At 41.5% G+C, this 9,161-nt stretch overlaps 1 long non-coding RNA gene across 2 annotated transcripts; it reads right to left on the minus strand.

The window, feature by feature from the left end:
• Positions 1 to 6,864: 6,864 nt before the first annotated feature.
• On the minus strand, positions 6,865 to 8,320 carry LOC146556091 (uncharacterized). Of its 2 annotated transcripts, XR_014889005.1 has the most exons (3): positions 8,058 to 8,320; positions 7,766 to 7,974; positions 6,865 to 7,069 (listed from the first exon to the last, which is right to left on the minus strand). It is a non-coding gene; the product is annotated as an uncharacterized LOC146556091 (long non-coding RNA). The 2 variants fall into 2 exon arrangements; XR_014889004.1 differs by lacking the exon at positions 6,865 to 7,069 and having other exon boundaries at positions 7,118 to 7,974.
• Positions 8,321 to 9,161: the final 841 nt, after the last annotated feature.

A 9,161-nucleotide genomic window follows, 5' to 3' on the forward strand; every position in this document is an offset into this window, starting at 1 on the left:
CTGGACTCTCCCAACATGTCACTATAAGACTGGACTCTCACACACGTCACCACACGCACCACCACACATTTCCTATAATCCTATAATTCCTATAATTTATAATCCTTATCTTTATAATCTCTTCTGCTATTTGCACATTCTTTACTGTAAATTCCTAAGTTAATTTGTAAATTTTTGTAGTAAATTGTAAATATTGTAAAACTTTTCTTCTGTCATTTAATGGTCGGGCATTGTACAGCTACAACCATTTCACCCCCATGTCATACTGTGTATGGTTGTGTGTGTGTGACAAATAAAATTTGAATTTGAATTTTGAATTTTTCTGTTTTACAGGTGATGAAGCCTTTGATGTAAACAATGTTTCCATTAATTGTTAAGACTTTATTTTTGGTTTACTGACAGTTTATGCAGATGCCACAGTTGACTTTGGTTTAACCCATAAGAGCCCAGACCCACTGTGACTGTCAGGAAAACTCTGGGAGAGTCAACTTTGAAACTTTAACAGAAACTTTCCTCAGTGTGTAAAAGTGTCACTCTTATGGGCTCTTATGGGTTAAAGTGGTGATGAAGAGGTCCACTACAGATGTGCCCACTGCCTACGCTGCCCACGCCATTCTCACCGGCTGACAGCTGAGTCTGCATCGGCCTCCAGCAAAGCCACTCGAGAGACACCTTCAGTTGGTGATAGGAATCTGGCCTCGGCCCTTAGACCTTCATTCATTTCATTTCATTTTACTTTTAAGTGTTACTATAGTGGAACTTTGAAACAGCACTCCGAATTCATCCTCTTCCTGTTTAAGTACTAAACAAAGCTAGATTTGGCATTAGTCACATCCTGATTGGTCTTATATCACCTGACTCTTCCCCATGCTTGGTGGTGTAGATGGTTAAATGGATGTAGCCACTTATGTGTTGATGGAGAAGACCCTCGCTCTTCTCCCTGCAACTTGGAAATAAGTGAATTTGTTTTTCAGCAATTTGATCTATCTGTAGAAAGGCCCTTTCACCTTTGGCTCGGGTCTCTCGTGCTGTCACAAGTTGACAATTAAGATGAGACATACTTTATTTATCACAAACACTGGAATATGATTTTTATCATAGCAGCTCTAAAAACACAATCATACTTATTAAAATAACCAGTGGAGCGAAATAAAAGAGAAAACAGAAAATAACGAATGGCTCGATAGCTACAGTCACAGTCACTGATAGTCTCTTTCTCACCTGATCAGGAAATCCAAACATGGATGTGGGTTACTTCCAGGTGAATTTAAATAGAAGAAAAAGCAAAACAGCAATGATTAAAGACAGTTCCCTTCTGTGAGTAATGTGGATGTATACAGCTAACAGTGCAATATTTAAACCACCGAAAACATCCCTTTGCAGATAATGGCACCTTTCACAGATGATGCCGTCTCCCCATGTAAATGGACTGATTCTTATATAGCGCCTTCTACTCTCCCAGAGCACTTAAAGCACTCTTTACAACATGTATAATGTTGGTTCGCCCGCTAACCTGCCAATAGATGACCTGATCTACCTCCCGAACTACAGCCAGCCTGTGTGGCATTAGGGTGTGGTTTCTGGTTCCGCTGTGGGAGGGAGTGATGGGCAGAGTGGTTTAAGGAACAGGCCCAGCTGAGGAGAGCCACACCTGGCATCCATCTGCTGGTTACACTCTGTACTCACATAGCAGGTGTGGGGCTGTGGAGATGAATACACATGAAGCATAAAGGCTTTGAAACCAATCTCTGAAAAACGTATGGTATAAGTGGACATTAACTACTAGTGGACCAAAACAAACCCCAATAGCATGTGTATACCCAATCAGGTGGCTGGCCTGCCACCTGATTACTAAACCCAGAGCAGCCAGGCGTGTGCTACACCCCACATTTCCTGTACTGCTTAGATTAACCTCTGTCTGCCTGAGAACAAAGAAAGTCCCGAACTAAGTACAGTCACTCGCTCCAGGCCTTAATAAGTTTACCAAGCTTGTCTATCTTACTGTCCAAGGACATTCCCTGTGATGCTGAAACATACATTCATACTTTTTTCATTTAGATCCAGCTCTGAAACCCATCCTCTGCAGCTCCTTCAGTATTACAGACCAGCAGCAGAACTCCAAGCATGATGTAGTAGTAAAGATTTTCTGGACTTTACAAAAAACAATACTAGTTCATCTGACATAAAACACAAGTTGTCTGAGTCCGGATACAGCATAGTGGAAAAGGAGTGTTTGGCAATCCAGTTTGCGGTTGACTCTCTATGTCAGTGGTCCCAGTCCGTGAGTCGTTTGGTACCGGGCCGCGAGAGTTGAGGCTCGGGTGTGAAATGTTTGGTTTTCAGGGTTTTCGGTTTTCAGCGTTATTTTGTTATCGTTTTTATTGTTAACTCGCTTTTCCTGGGTCTTTTCACGTGTGTTATGAATAAATCTTTTTTTCGGCACTAGTTTCATTTTGTTGTATTTTTCCGCGACATCTTAAAGGCCGGTCCGCGAAACTATTGTCGGGCATAAACCGATCCGTGGCGCAAAAAAGGTTGGAGACCGCTGGTTTATGTTATTACCTCCTAGCACACTGATCCACCCTCTGTTCAGACCATGCTCTGCTGCAATGGTTCTGCAATGGTTCCACCACATGAAGGAAGCCAATGTCTGCATCACACGTGTGGTTTCTGGCTCTCCAGCCATTTAAATTCAAGTTGGTCCAATGGTTCACGCGTTAGTGCCAGGGATGATGGCCGAGCAGCTGGGAGCAACGTAATAATCAAGTCTTCCTTATTTTGATAGGCCACGGGGACCAGAGACAAGCTGCAAATGGTGCAAGAGTGCAAATCATTATTGAAAATAAAGGATCACTTGCCTGCAACGCTATCTGTGTGTGTCCCAGAACTTGTGTGTGTGTGTCACAAAATTGTAATAAATAAACTTTAAGAATAAAAGGAAATCAAAACAGCATTCAGGAACCTAAAATAGTAGAATGATAAAACCAAAACGCCACCATCTTCAACAAGACTCCCAAACTCACACATGAAAAAAGAAAGAAAAAACGTCTGACAGCATTTCTTCTATGCCTCCATATTTTTTGAAATGCTATATTTAAATGAATGCTTGCATGAGATTCATCCTTCATTGGATCCATCAGCAATTTAAAGATAAACACGTGAATCCAGTTGGATTGTCTACACGTAAATAGTTTGAAGCCTGGTGGTAAATATGGATCCCAGTGATGTTCAAATCACAAAAACAGCACAACAATGAAAGAACGATAGCCCATAAAGTTAGTTACTGTTCAAAAGGATGGACGAACATGAGAAATGATCAAAGTGGAGAGAAGAAACACATGCATTGGGGAGGAGAGGCTGCAGGGACTTGTTATTGGTTGCAGAGTAACGGATGAAAACGCCTCTGTGGTTTGAGGCATCTTCTAGCAGCCAAAGCAGTGTCACATTACTTCTGTGCTCTTCCAGCCGCTGCAGGGAGAATGTAGCTGAGTTTGTCAGCAGCAGCCTCAGCAGTCAATCTGTTTCCAAAGCCCTGAAGCTCAGACAAAGAAAAGGCTCTGGAGAGTACAAGGCTGAGTGTATACCAGCTTCATCAGTCTGGTTTGCTGTTGATATGTTCAGATGTCAAGGTTACTACACAACTACGAAGTCAAGGCCAAATGTACTTAAGCTTATATTTGGGTACATATTTAACACCTTCTGTTCGGGACGTTTGATACCAATGACCATGTACTATGGTGCCTAACAAGAAATTAGCACCCATTATACCAGCACTGTAAGACAAAATAAATAACAAACCATTTCAGACTTTTGTTCCTAACATGAAGCTCGTACTTTACGCTGGATTTAGGTGTTTATTACATTTACAATAATTGTAATTTGAACAAAACGATTTTCTGTTTCTATGGTGAGTCTAATTACATTATCACAATCTGCATGAAATTTAACAACAAGAGTGGTTAGACAACGAGAGATTTCAAACCACAGGAACGTTATACAAGGCAGAAACGTGTACACACAGCACGTGTACACTGCTGGTATTTATTGTGGTTTAACCCGTCAAGGACAAAAATGTAAAGGAAATTCTGTATCACACCATAGCTTTCATACTTTTTTGTAAGTGAGAGCTCTACACTTAAAGGTAACGAGCCAGCATGACTCACACTGCAGCCCCATTATTTTAGGCTAATGTTAACTTGTGTTACGTTCCAGCCATACTAGCTAGCCATTGTTTTGAGTAAGTTAATGTGCTCTTCACATATAAAGTTTACAGCAGCTAACCCTAACCCAGCCTTGAGCCCTGCAACAGTTACAGTTTTTTCTGATTGCTTAAGCACATTTTTTGTAACTATTGGCTAATTTTGCAAAACTCTTCACACAAATAAGAAAACCTGTCACCCAATCATCAAAACATTGTAGTTCTCTTGCAAAAGCAAACACAGCTAGATTAACTCTCCACACCTTCGTAAAAATGGTGTTTCCGTATCAAACAGTACACACAAGCCATCATCTACTAAGCACACAATGCGCCAACTGCACACTGATGGTATGAATACAAAACACATCTGGCTTTTGCTTTCTCTGTGCACAAGGTAGGCTATGTCAGTGTGAGCTCATACTTCTGTCATAGATCCATAAGCATAGAGGGATCCAAACTTCAAGTACTGCTGTTTATTCAAACACATCAAAACAAACACAAGTGGTTATTTCCAAGTATAGGATTATTTGCAATCGCCATAATGACTATATGGGTTACTTGGTCTGCAGTGAACATGCTTCCTCTGCCCCCAGCATCTGGTCATCTAGCAACTCTGTAAAGTAACAATTTCAGTATTTTTACATCAATGGTATTGGCGTGTTTCTCATTGGCATACGGCAGTGCTACAAATCTTTGTGCGAAGTGACTGTACTAACCGATTCTTATTTCAAGATGTCCTTATGGTGCTTGCTACAGTGTAGCGGCTCGAGTTAGGCTGGACCCGTTGGCCAGCTTCCCTCAGGGTCATTCCACGGTTGATGACATGGTCCACTATTGTAGCTCTGATGTCATCAGCAATTCTATTTCTTACTCTTCCTACCCTTCCTCTCCCCCCTCCTCATCTTCCTCTCCCTCCTCCTCGTCTTCCTCTTGCTCCTCCTTGTCCTTGTCGTCCTCTTCATCCTACTTCTTCACCTCCACGTCCTCTTCCTCGGCCTCCTCTACTTCTCACTCTTTCTGCTCCCTCCATTGTACTCCGCACACACAGCTTACCTGTATTATAGTGCTTAGGCTGATTGCAAAGTGAACTAATTATCTAAAAAAGTTTTCACATGTGAAAGTGTGCCAGACAGTTGGCAAATTAGTGTTAATGATAGCCATACATGTGTATACTTTTGCTAGGAGTGTGTTGGAAATTTGGTAATTGAGTGTTGTGCAGTGAATTGTGCCTACAGTTTTGCAAAGTGTGTGTTACAAAATTGCAAACTGAGTGCAAAGCAGTTTTTGTGCTTTTAGTTTTGCAAACTCAGTGAGTGGTTTTGCTATAAGTCTGAATAGTTTTAGAGATTGTGCTACAGGAATCACAGTTAGGGTTTAAGCATTCAGAAAAAACTGTAAACGATGGCTACAGCCTTGAAAATAATGACTGATAAATACATTCTCATCAGTCCACATGTAAGAACATAACTTCATGGTAGTAAAGAATTCAAAGAAGTGAAACAGGGTGGTTACAGTGAGAGCTTCTGTTATTCCTCAGCCAGGATGAAGAGGTGAAGCCATTGGTTTAAGCCCATTGTTTTCATTACACAGTACACACTGCTCTGTGTTTTACTAATGCAGTTTGTAAATGAATACATGACAGGCCTCTTAAGCTATATGTGGAGTCTTAGCATTGAATAGCATGTGCAGTGTGCTTACACAGTGAAATGTTTGATAATTACATTACTGTCATGGTGCCTGCGTGTTTCAGTTCTTGGATTATCAACATTTCTGTTTTTGTATTTGTGATAATCTTGTATTTAGCTCTATATTCTATATTCTGGCTGTAATGTCAGCTTCATTATGATTTCTTTTTGCTCCCTATGATTACTTAGTGTATAGGTTTCCTTTCTTTTTGGCATTTGTATTCTGTCTTCCCAGTCTCGTCTCTGTGTTTTGTGTCATGTCTATGTGTTAAGTTTGTGTCTCTTAGTCTTGGGCTCAGTGTTAGTCACTTCCTGTTTTATTTTGATAGAGTCCTTGTGTGTTATGTTGAGTTTTGCGTCCTCTTATTGCACAGGTTAGATTCTGTCCAGCTGTGTTCCCTGATGTTGTATTGTCTGACTCTCTCTTTGTTCCTTGTCGTGTTATCCATCAAACAGTGTCCTTCTTTGTACTTTCCATGTAAACTTGCTGGATCTGCTCCTGGGTTTGTTTAATTTGTTTTATAAGCAATTTTTAGTTTTATGCATTATCCTCAAATTCATGTGCTTTGGGTCTCATTCCTGTGTGCCACACAGCTCAAACTTGACACATTATTATTACTAATGGGCGATCGTGGCTCAAGAGTTGGGAGTTCGTCTTGTAATCGGAAGGTTGCCGGTTCGAGCCCCGGCTCCGACAGTCTCGGTCGTTGTGTCCTTGGGCAAGACACTTCACCCGTTACCTACTGGTGGTGGTCAGAGGGCCCGGTGGCGCCAGTGTCCGACAGCCTCGCCTCTGTCAGTGCGCCCCAGGGTGGCTGTGGCTACAATGTAGCTGCCATCACCAGTGTGTGGATGGATATGTAAAGCGCTTTGGGGTCCATAGGGACTAGTGAAGCGCTATACAAATACAGGCCATTTACCATTTAATAAAATAATACAGACAAAAACTAAAACCTTGATTTACATGATTAATGTGGGTGATCTCTTCCCAAAAAGCCTCATTATTTTCAGAAATCATAAAGTTATGTTGTTAAATCACAAATAATATTTTGGTTGACTTTGTTTTAAATTGAGTGTAGGTTGTAGACAATGCTGCATCTGCTCTTCACCATGTTCATGGAGGATATTGCAGCTTTCCAGATGATGACCTCGCTGCACTTTAACCCATTTAATCCCTCATTTTTCCCTGCAAAATAAGTGCATGCATTTACTCCTTAGACTTCCGTACACTTAATATGTTTATAAATTTTTTTTATTTCATGTTGGTTATGTTAGTGAAAATGTTTTATACTCGGCAACAACTGCAGATGGGAAACCACATAGTCTACATTTAAACAAATTCTTCAGTTTGACCTATTTACACATATAATAAATAAGAATACCAATGACGTGTGACATATTATAACTAGGCATGGTTACAAGTGTACTCAGAACTTTTAGATACATAAAGATACAATGGCAATGCACACTGAAAGGGAACTAACAATGACAAGAATGCAATTACTGCATTTCACAGTCTCATAAAACAGCTAAATAACCACGGAGCTACGAATGTTTGAACCGACAAAAAAAAAAAAAAAAAAAAAAAAAAAAGCTGACAAGAAAATAATAATTCACACTGTGGAAATAGCTTAGACTGACTCAACATTTACTGAGCACCATAGCCAGATGAGTGTGCAGTATTATTCAGCAAGAACACAAATCAGTGCAGGTAAGTATTTACTGTACCTCGAAAAACTTAAATAATAAAATTGGAGGTAATGAAAATGCATGTGAACTGAAAAATAGTGGGGTAAAACTTGAAAATTGCAAAACTGAATTGAAATGTTTGTGATGTTAATCCTTCATTAAAAACAGTGCAAAAGGTACAAGCAGTGCATACTGTATGCCATCTTGGGTCCTCGTTAAATTCAACACGGCTTGCCCTGCTGGTCCTGCCTCGTCTGGTCCTGCGGTTGCTACGCCACCTCGCCGACTGCTTTCCAGGCCACTGACTGATGTATGGGGCGTGAGGGTCTTGGCCAGGGGAGAGGGACAAGCAAGGGGACAGGTCCAAGAAAGCAACGGCAGCTGCTGGTGATTAGGTACGTACTGGAAGAGAGGAGAGCAGTGTTAGAGCGGTAGCCAATGAGGAGTTCTGGAGAGGGTGGAAGCTATGAAAATCTTCGTCTTACTGTGCAGGTGGGAGATGGAAGCGTTGAGGGAGAGGTGGTGCGGTCCAGGTGGATTAGGTGGAGTGTGGCAGCTGTCCTGAGTGGTGAAGGTCCCGAGGTGGTGTAAGGGCAGGAGGGCAGGCAGGTGAGGCACGGAGATGATTCCGAGAGCTGGCGGGTTAACCAGATTTCCAAGACAAGTGGTTCAGTGTGATGGAGTTTTCCTGGAGTAACTAGAACACGAGATTCATGAACATGAAGCATGAGGCCTGGTTACCAACATAGGGTAGTTGATGAACTGGCGAGGAAGCAGTGTCAGCAAGCAGCTTAAACCTCCAACCTGATTGCCTCAATCAGCTTCAGGTGAGGGGGGCTGTAGGCCCTGCCCAATTTTACAGCCACACACCCAGACCATGACATGATTTGTGTTTCGAACATTTCCTGAGCCTTTGATGAACCTTTTGTTTTCGACATTCTGTTCGCTCAGCTCTGGTATTTTGTTTTTCTTAGTTTTATGAACCCTGTTTTGGAATTTTCCCTGCGCTCTCGTGCCTTTTGTGAACATTTTGTTCACATAACGAGACACTTGTTATGTCCAATTAATCCCAGCCATGTCTCCCTCCTGTCTTCCATTCCCTGATTACCCTGTGTTTAAGGCCTGTGTTTTCTCGTGTGCATTGCTGGATCATCTGTGTATCTCCCTGAGTTATCTCCCTGGGTCGCCAGTTAAGGTTTCAGGTTTGTTTTGTTAGTTTTTTCCAGTTAGGTTTTGCTTAGTTTCCTCCATGCCTTCGCCGTTTCTGTTTGTATCACCACCTTCTCAATAAAACTCACCTGCATCTCAGCTGCCAGCACCTTAGGTCCTCGTTAAATTCAACACAGCTTGCCCTGCTAGCCATGGCAGTAGGGTACCATTAGTGACAAAAATCTAAATATTGATTTCACAGTCTCATGAACCAGTTTCAACAAATTTGAAGAAAAAAACAAAAGGTAAAAGAATAAACAGCTAAAACCTGCTAGCATAGCTGACAGCTAGCATAACATGTGTTATGCTAGCGGCAACAAATGTTGCTGTGCTTACATTTACTCTTCTTATGGTGAAAAGATTCAGGCTAGTGATGCGCG

The sequence above is a fragment of the Mchenga conophoros genome, linkage group LG16 (assembly GCF_057382185.1).
Source record: "Mchenga conophoros isolate Kocher_MC1m ecotype Shallow Benthic linkage group LG16, M_conophoros_male_GT1.1, whole genome shotgun sequence".
Taxonomy (NCBI): Eukaryota; Metazoa; Chordata; class Actinopteri; order Cichliformes; family Cichlidae; genus Mchenga; species Mchenga conophoros.